Source organism: Lupinus angustifolius, chromosome LG01 (genome assembly GCF_001865875.1).
Source record: "Lupinus angustifolius cultivar Tanjil chromosome LG01, LupAngTanjil_v1.0, whole genome shotgun sequence".
Lineage (NCBI taxonomy): Eukaryota > Viridiplantae > Streptophyta > Magnoliopsida > Fabales > Fabaceae > Lupinus > Lupinus angustifolius.
Genome location: NC_032009.1, coordinates 13,168,425 through 13,168,686, shown reverse-complemented (window position 1 = coordinate 13,168,686; position 262 = coordinate 13,168,425).

The following is a 262-nucleotide window of genomic DNA, read 5'->3' as shown; positions in this document are numbered from 1 at the left end:
TAATAGGTAAACCTATTCCTCACATTCCTGAAAAACGTAAGGACCTAGGTACATTTGCTGTACCTTGCATAATACGTAATAGAAAATTTGAGAATGCCATGCTAGATCTAGGTGCTTCGATTAATGTTATGCCTATGTCTGTTTTCATGTCTCTTTCACTTGGACCTATGCAACCCACTGGGGTAGTGATTCAATTAGCAAACAGGAGTACTGCTTCGCCTGTTGGTTTGATAGAGGATGTCTTGGTTCGGGTTGGTGAACT